General features: G+C 48.4%; 1 long non-coding RNA gene across 1 annotated transcript; it reads left to right on the top strand.

The window, feature by feature from the left end:
* The first annotated feature begins 449 nt into the window (after window positions 1-449).
* On the top strand, window positions 450-2,050 carry LOC103879526. The gene is made up of 2 exons (XR_640192.3): window positions 450-974; window positions 1,461-2,050. It is a non-coding gene; the product is annotated as an uncharacterized LOC103879526 (long non-coding RNA).
* The last annotated feature ends 6,495 nt before the right edge of the window (window positions 2,051-8,545 follow it).

Here is an 8,545-nt window from a genome sequence, read left to right on the forward strand (position 1 = left end):
AGCCTGTGTTCAGGGCTGATTCCAGGACTTTCCCAACTGGGCAGCAGGGCAGAGCAGACTCTGCTTTGCGCAACGGGTGTGTCAGCGCCAACAGCAGCACATCCACGACCCCAGCCCAGGCTCTCCATACAAAATATCCTGATCGGCCGGGCGCGGTGGCTCAAGCCTATAATCCCAGCACTTTGGGAGGCCGAGACAGGCAGATCACGAGGTCAGGAGGTCGAGACCATCCTGGCTAGCTGCGGAGAAACCCTGTCTCTACTAAAAATACAAAAACAGCCAGGTGAGGGTGGCGGAGCCTGTAGTCCCAGCTACTCGGGAGGCTGAAGACGGGAGAATGGCGTGAACCGGGGCCGGGCTTGCAGTGAGCTGAGATCCGACCACACACTCCAACCTGGGTGACAGGAGTGAGAACTCTGTCTCAAAAAAAAAAAAGAAAAAAAAAAGTCCTGATCTTCCAGAAAGGTTTTAATAACATCTTAGCTCTATAAGGAATAGGTAAATACTATGTCATTGAGAATTATTTTTATGTAAACCTTATGGAGAAGGCAGGATCTTCTGGAATCACGGCCTCCAATCCTGCCCCTCTCCTGCCCCGTCCTCAGCTCGCTCTGGATCCTCCTGTGCCTTGTCCTGTGGGTGACAGCCACACACCACAAGTGGGATTCTGCTCTGTGGGTGGTCTGCACAGTGGTGTCATATTCCACGGAATGTTTATAGCTTGCTTTCTCACCCAGCAGTGTGCAGCTCTTCCCGTCCCCAGACACGGGGACCGGCCCGCTGTTGTAACTGCCTGGAGTTCCCAGCACGTGTGCAGCATGTCACAACAAATATCTCCCTCTTGCTGCCCTCTGCGCTGTTTCCAGTTGGCCCTTGGCATCCACAGTGCTCTCCTGAGCATGCTCACATGCATCCTGTCTCCGTGGGTGCCTCGCTGGGGGTAATACCAGGAAGTGGAATCGGTGGATTTTAGGGTATGTCTCTTTCTTTTATTTATTTATTTATTTATTTATTTATTTATTTATTTACTTCATAACCGTAACTCTGCAGTCCAGCTAAATGTGGAGGGGAATAAGGAAACTGTGGACCCCAAAGAACTGCAGCGAGAGCACAAAGACGATAGGACGCTGTGAGCAATGGGGTGGAGGGGGCGCTCCTGAGCTAGGGAAGGAGTGGGCTGTGGTTAAGAGAAAACACAAGTCCAGTCGTCAGCGCTGTCCACAGTCGGCAGTGGTGATCTGCTGCTGGTCTTGCCATTCGTGGGCTCAGGCGCTCTGTGGCTTCCACTGTGTCCATGAACCTTGCCAAAGACCACGTGCTTGCCACCCAGACACTCAGTCCTAGCTTCACTGGTGAAATACTGGGACCCGTTTGTGTTAGGTCCAGCATTTGCCATGGACAAGGCACCAGGACCCGGATGAATCAGGATGAAGTCCTTGTCATCAAATTTCTCCTTGCAGACTTGCCGCCAGTGTCGTTATGGCCTGTGAAGTCGCCACCCGGGCAGCAAGCCCTGGAATAATTCTGTGGAAGCGGGAACCCTCATAGCCAAATTCTTTCTCTTCAGGGTTCAGAGCATGAAAGTTTGCTGCTGTCTTTGGAACTTTGTCTGCAAAATCTGGAAGGAGACTAGCCCAAGGGCTCACCACCAATGGCAATGTCAAAGAACACGGTGGGGTTGACCATGGCTGATGGCAGGGGACTCTGGGAGGCAGCAGCATCTGCAAAGCTGTGTATTTTAAAATTTCAATAGATCCCACCTTGCTTCTCTTTCCTCCATGTATGCAGACCCTTTCCCTGTGCTGACCATGGAGCTGGGCTGGACGGTGTCTCTGCAGTGCTCTCCTTCCCCTTTCTATGACATCAACATCATACTAATGATAATGTAATGACTGCTGTTTATGCCTTCCTTCAAATCTTATTCAGAAACTTACCTTTTCAAAGAATAGAAAACTAGAAAAATGGACGGAAATGGCTGGCAAAAAATGCCCTTGAGGAAATATCCCGGGTGACAAATAATCAAAGGGAAATAAAACAGTTCCTGATGCCACCTTTTGCCTGTCCATTTAGTAAAGTTTGTTTAAAAGAACCATCCACGTTGGGGAAGGTGCAATGAAACAGGAATTTGTACTCTTACTGCTGGTGGGAGGATAACCTGTTCTGTTCTTTGGAAAGTAATTGGGTAAATATGTATCAAAACTTGAACAAATGAGCTTCACCTTTCCTATACCAGTTCCACTTCCGAGAACTGGTTCAGGCAGCCGCGGCACCCCTGGTGTGTATTTGGTCCTCTCAGTCGACAGGTCTCATGCAGAAAAGGCAGGAAGGAGGTTGACGGCAGCTGTGGGGTGGCAGCGGCTCTGCACCCGGCTGGCTTTGCATCGTCGCTCCTCATGCCCGGGTTTGCCATCTTCGCCTCCAGTCTGGAGCTCCAGCCTCTGCCCTCCCTGGTGCCTCCCTTCAGCTCATGGAAATGGTCCTCTTTTGACTCTGCTGGGTGGGGTGGCCCTGACCAGAAACATCCAGTGGCTACTCAGCCTGGCACGGCCATGGTCTGAGAGGCCCCAGCAGAGCACAGTGACCTGGCGCCAGGGTCCCCTTCAGCACATCACAGGATGAGGACAGCACATCACAGGATGGGGAGTGGGTCTGAGGGCTGACCCTGCCTTCTTTTTTTTTTTTTTTTTTTTTTTAACGAAGTCTCACTCTGTCACCCAGGCTGGAGGGCAGTGGTGTGATCTTGGCTCACTGCAACCTCTGCCGCCCGGGTTCAGGCGATTCTCCTGCCTCAGCCTCCTGAGTAGCTGGGATTACAGGCATGCGCCGTGACATCAGGGTAATTTTTATATTTTTAGTAGAGACGGGGTTTCATCATGTTGGTCAGGCTGGTCTTGAACTCCTGACCTTGTGATCCACCTACCTCAGCCTTCTAAAGTGCTGGGATTACAAGCATGAGCCACTGAGCTTGGCTGATTTTTTTTATTTTTTATTTTCAGTTTTACTTTTTGAGACAGGGTCTGGCTCTGTAGCCCAGGCTGGAACTCAGTCACCCAGTGTCAGCTCACTGCAACCTCTGCCTCCTGGGACTCAAGCCATCCTCCCATCTCAGCCTCTTGCGTAGCTGGGACCCCAGGCACTTGCCACAGTGCCTGGCTGATTTTTGTATTTTTTGTAGAGATGGGATTTCACCATGTTGCCAAGGGTGGTCTCGAACCCCGAGCTCAAACGATCTGCCCGCCTTGGCCTCCCAAAGTGCTGGGATTACAGGCGTGAGCCACCAAGTCAAGCCAATATTTTTTTTTACACACCAGTTTTCAGCAGCTGTGGCAAGTGGCCCCTGCGATAATCCCCACTCCTCAGTATTTTTGCCCTTGTGTGGTCTTCTCCCCTTGAGTGTGAGCTGGACCTACCGACTTGCTTCTAAGGAACAGAAGACAGCAAAAGTAATGGCATGTCACTTTCAGTCCTGGGTTATAAGAAGACAGTGGCTTCCATCTCAGGTGCTTTCTCTTGCTCCCCTACCTGCTTGTGCTGAGGGGAGGTGGGCTGCCTTCTTGTGAGTTACCCTATGTGGGGTTCATGCAGTAAGGAACTGATAGAGTTTGGATGTGTGTTCCCACTCAAATCTGATATTGAAATACAATCCCCAGTGTTGGAGGTGGAGTTCTGGTGAAGGTGATTGGCTTACGCAGGGAGTGGATTTCTCATGAATGGTTTAGCACTATCTCCCTGGGTACTGTCCTGATAAGGAGTGAGTTCTCATGAAATCTGGTCATTTAAAAGTGTGCAGTGCCTCTCCCCTCATCCTCCTGCTCCTGCTTTCACCCTGTGATGTGCCTGCTCCCTGTTTACCTACCACCACGATTGGAAGCCTCCTGAGGTCTCCCCCAAAGCAGATGCTGCTATGCTTCCTGTACAGACTGCAGAGCTAGGAGCCAATAAAACCTCTTCTCTTGGAAGTGACTTCGTTTCAGTTATTTCTTCCTAGAATTGTGAGAATGGACTAATCCAGCAATGGAACCAGCAGCTGGTGAGAAAATATGGCCTGCATACAGCCACGCGAGTGAGCTTGGAAACATTTCTCTGAGTCCAGACTTTTCATGGGACCACATCCCCAGCTCATGGATTGATTGCAGCCTTGGGAGAAACCTTAAGCCACAGGCACCCAGTTAAGTTTCTGACCCACAGAAACTAGGAGATAATAAATGTGAGTTGTTTTAAGCCTTTAGGTGGGGTGAGGCAATAAAAGCTCGAAAGGCTACTGCGTGCATTATCGATAACTAATGCAATTATTAACTGTGATTATCGATTAGTTATTGATAAAGCATGCAGCAGCCTTGTGAGCTCTGACTGCACTGGCGAACTGACAGCACATCCTAAACTGGGCCCAGAATCTCCACCAGGTGCCCAGGTGCCAGAGGCAAGCTTTACTCCCTTGAAGAGGACTGCATCAAAGGTGTCATGGAGATGAAGCTTTCTTTGGCATATGAATAGTTCGTGATTATATTTTTTCCTCAAAAGATGTGTTAATGCAAAAGCCTGGGAAGAAGTCTCCAGTCGGTCACTCATTCCAACAACTAGTCCTTCACGGTATCAAACTAGGTCAGGAGTTTCCACCAACTGGGTTGGTCCAACTCTTGGATCAATAAACCCTGATTTGTTTTTCCAGAGAATGAAAACTCTTTACATCAGAAGGGCTATGGTGGAAAAGAAGGGTTTGACTTATTTTTGAGGTCCCAAGAGATCAGAAAATTTCAGTTTCAGCTGGGCATGGTGGCTCACACCTGTAATCCCAACACTTTGGGAGGCCGAGGCAGGGGGATTGCTTGAGTTCAGGAGTTCGAGACCAGCCTGGGCAACATGGCAAGACCCTGTCTCTACAAAAGAATTAAAAACAAAAAAATTAGCCGGGTTTGGTGGCATGCGCTTGTAGTCCCAGCTACTCAGGAGGCTGAGGTAGGAATATTGTTTGAGTCTGGGAGATCGAGGCTGCAGCGAGCCATATTCATACCACTGCTCTCCAGCCTGAGCGACAGAGTGAGCCTTTGTCTCAAAAAAAAAAAAAAAAAAAAAAAAAAAGAAAAGAAAAAAAAGAAAAAGAAAAAGTCAGTTTCATAAGAGGAAAAACTTCCTGCTAATCAGAGCTGTCAGACTCTGCCTGGACTGGTTCATTGGGTAGTTAGCTTCTTCCTAGTAGACATAGACCTGGATGTCTCAGCAGGAATGTGGTGAGAGGTTTCCAAGTACGTGTTCAAGAATCAGGCCGAGTTTATTCATTTACTAATTCAACAAACACTAATTCTACATGCTTCAGTTACAGAATCCTGTGAGTAAGTGTAGAATTGATGACCAGAGGCTTCGATAAAAAGGGATTTGTTTTTTCTACCCAACAGAGGATCTGGGGGTCAGTGGTTGCTGGTGTTGTTTCACTGGGTCAGTAGTGCAAAGTTCAGAATCCCTCTGATTCTCTTGCCTGTAGTGTGTGAGATGGCTGCACAGTGGCCACTACAGCTGCAGATATCACACCCGTGCTCGTGATCATAATCCCTGCTGCTGAGAAAAAGGCAACCTCCGCTGTGTCTTCTCCTTTTCCAAGAGAGCAAACACTTCCCTCAAAATCAGGGGTGTGCTGGTATGTTGGGGGAGAGGAGGAAGAGGGAAAGTCCTGATTTGTAACAGTTGCCATGTTATGTATAAATTCTCCTGATTTTATACATGTCTGATTCCAAGCTACCGCCATGACGTTGCTGACTGTGGAGTTGGGGAGAGAAGTCAGCAGCACACCATGATTTAGGATTTCCACCTACTGACGCGGGAGATGCAAATCTTCAAGAACTTAGTAAGAGTAAGATAATCAGGCAATAATGCATTTTGATGAGTCATTATCTTTGTTTTATATTAATATTTATATATAATTATATAAAATTAATATACGTAATTATAATATATAAATACATAATATAGGCTGGGCACGGTGGCTTACATCTGTAATCCCAGCAATTTGGGAGGTCGAGATGGGCAGATCACCTGAGGTCGGGAGTTTGAGACTAGCCTGACCAGCATGGAGAAACCCCATCTCTACTAAAAATACAAAATTAGCCAGGTGTGGTGGTGCATGCCTGTAATCCCAGCTACTCAGGAGACTGAGGCAGGAAAATCACTTAAACCCAGGAGGTGGAGGTTGCGGTGAGCCCAGATCGCGTCATTGCACTCCAGCCCGGGCAACAAGGGTGAAACTCCATCTCAAATAAATAAATAAATAAAATAAAAAATATATATTTATGTCTAAATATATAATTATAATACATAAATTTATATGTAAATATACATTTATTATAAATTTATTAATATATAAAATATGTTTATGTCTGAGACAGTGTCTGGCTCTGTCACCCAGGCTGGAGTGCAGTGGCACTATCATAGCTCATTGGAGCCTTGCACAGATGGTTCAAGCGATCTTCCCACCTCAGCCTCCTGAGTGGCTAGGATTGCATGCAAACACCACCATGCCTAGCTAATTTTAAAATTCTTTGTAGAGACAGGGTCTTCCTTTTTTGCCTAAGCTGATCTTGAACTCCTGGGCTCAAGTGATCTTCCTGCCTCAGGCTTCCAATGTGTTAGACGTGGGCCACTGTACCTGGTCTAATGCATTTTTTAATTTGGGAGGTTATATTATTTAATATTTTGAAGTACTGAATGTGTTGAACAACCAACTTGCAGAATTCCCGAACAATGGACGGTCAGCTCTCACGTCCTGGTTCAAATCGCCCCAGCACACCACGGCTAAAAACCTTTCAGCCAACTTCCACTTATGTCTCCCAGGGCAGGACAATGTCACTTGGCCAATCCCCGTTAAGAGGGGCTCTGGAAAGGCAAGAAACTATTCTGTTCTCTCTAATGGAACATGACCAGGGAGAAAGCAGCTGGCAGGGCCAGCTGGGCCCTCCAACCAGCAGTGTCCACCATCGACCAACTGCCCTAGAACTACACCGTGCTGGGCATTTGGGGCACTGTTATGAGCAAGAGTTTCCATTTTTCTTCTCATGGGACCTTCATGCTAGTGGCAAGAGACAATTTTTTTTTTTGAGACAGAGTTTTGTTCTTGTCATTCAGGCTGGAGTGCAATGGTGTAATCTCGGCTCACTGCAATCTCTGCCTCCTGGGTTCAAGCAATTCTCCTGCCTCAGCCTTCCAAGTAGCTGGGATTACAGGTATGCACCACCACGTCTAGCTGATTTTTGAATTTTTAGTAGAGATGGGGTTTCACCATGTTGGCCAGGCTGGTCTGGAACTCCTGAGCCACTGCGCCCAGCCAAGAGGGAGATTTTAAATCAATAAGTATAATTGTGATGAATGCCAGAAAGAAGAATGTGTGTGATGGGGAGGGGACCTAAGTTATTGTCTCATATTTTAACACTTTCATAGGCAATAACTAAAAACTTAAAAGCTTAAAACAACACACACCTTTAAGCCAACTTTGGCAAGCTAGGAGTTGAGCACATTTTAGCGGGTCCTCTGCTTGGGATCTCATGCTAAGCAGCTGGGCTGCATCCTCATCTGAGGCTCCACCAGGGCAGAATCCATTTCCAGGTCCGCTGAGGTTATTGGCAGAATTCATTTCCTCGGACCCGCTTGGCAAGGGCCCAGCTCTTTGCTTCCTTGCCTACGGGGCCCCTCCAAAGGTCCTTTCTCAGCACAGCATCTCCCTCCGGCAGCGCCTGCAGGCGGAACCTTTCTCTCTAGTGTGCGAAGGTGATGCACCGTGACAGTGACATCCCATTGCTTTTGCCAGGCACTGTGGGTTAGAAGCCAGTCACCTGTTTTGCTCGTACCCAAGGTCAGGAAGACTATGCAAGGGCATAGGTCATTGGGGGGTCAGTCACTTTAGGGTGTGGCTGCCACCTCTGAACTTGGTGAGACTTTAAGGGTTGGTAGGAGCTGGCCAGGTATAGGGGTGAGGGTGTGTCAGGCAGGGGTGAGGGCATGGAGGGGGATGCAGAGGCCTGCACCCTGGAATGTCCTTTCACTTCCTGAGGTTTTGTTCTCCTGATCCCTGAGTACGTCCCAGAACACGGTGGGGCCCTAGCAGGGGAGAGGTAAGGAAGCATGTTATGTTCATCCGGGGACCTTGTTAGGCAAATCAGATTAGGGGCCAGGCTTTCAGTGGTGGGTGCGAGTGTGGGAGTGAGTGAGTGTGCAGGTGTGTGTGGGAAGAGTGATGGGGATGGGGTCAGCCCCAGCCACCATGAAGACCTTAACTGTGCATCCACCCATCCCAGCAGCATCCCTGAGTGAGTGCCTTCGGGGTGCAGGTCCTGTTTTGCACAGGGAAGTGAATCAGAATGGGACATTTCTTTGCCTTAGAGAGGTCACACTTCTTCTTCTTCTTCTCCTTCTCTCCTTCTCCTTCTTTTTTTTTTTTTTTTTAATTTGTGACAGAGTCTCGCTCTGTTGCCCAGGGTGGAGTGCAGTGGTGTGACCTTGGCTCACTGCAACCTCTGCCTCAGCCTCCTGGGTAGGGTAGCTGGGATGATAGGCATGCATT

The sequence above is a fragment of the Papio anubis genome, chromosome 19 (genome assembly GCF_008728515.1).
Source record: "Papio anubis isolate 15944 chromosome 19, Panubis1.0, whole genome shotgun sequence".
Taxonomy (NCBI): domain Eukaryota; kingdom Metazoa; phylum Chordata; class Mammalia; order Primates; family Cercopithecidae; genus Papio; species Papio anubis.